Source organism: Octopus bimaculoides, chromosome 3 (genome assembly GCF_001194135.2).
Source record: "Octopus bimaculoides isolate UCB-OBI-ISO-001 chromosome 3, ASM119413v2, whole genome shotgun sequence".
NCBI classification, from domain to species: domain Eukaryota; kingdom Metazoa; phylum Mollusca; class Cephalopoda; order Octopoda; family Octopodidae; genus Octopus; species Octopus bimaculoides.
The window spans coordinates 111,812,681-111,813,339 of NC_068983.1; positions in this window are offsets into that span (position 1 = coordinate 111,812,681).

Here is a 659-nt window from a genome sequence, read left to right on the forward strand (position 1 = left end):
GTGCATGTGCCTATATATATATATATATATATATATATATACACATACATACATATATGTATATGTTTGTGTGTGTGTATGTATGCATACATATATGTGTACTTATATATATGTATGCACACACACATAGATAGACTGTAATTTTGATGACACCTATTGACTGTTCATTTATCTTCAAACAATAAAGTAGTCCTTTTCCAACTTCAACTTTGAAGACTTCTTGATTCTTGAGATAATCTCCCCATTACATTTTCATTCTATATGAATATACATATCAATTAGTCTGTAAATGCGCCTGTACAAAGCATCCAGTATGCTCTGTAAAGTCGTTAGTGTTAGGAAGGGCATCCAGCCATAGAAATCATCCCACAAAAAAAAACAATTAGAGCCTGGACAACAGCCTAGCTGGCCAGCTCTTGTCAACTATCCATCCTATGCCTGCATGAAGAACAGATGTTAAACGACAATGATGATGATGATGATGAAGATGATATATAAAGAATGCCATTGGTCATGGATGACCATGAGATTGCTCCTAGAAAGTTACCTTCCATGTCTGGGCAAGTTTGTTTATGGAAGACCAGTAGTCACTCATGCATACCAGCCTCTCCTCTCCATGCCATTTATCCAACGTAAGGCAAAGGCTATTCATGTGTGTA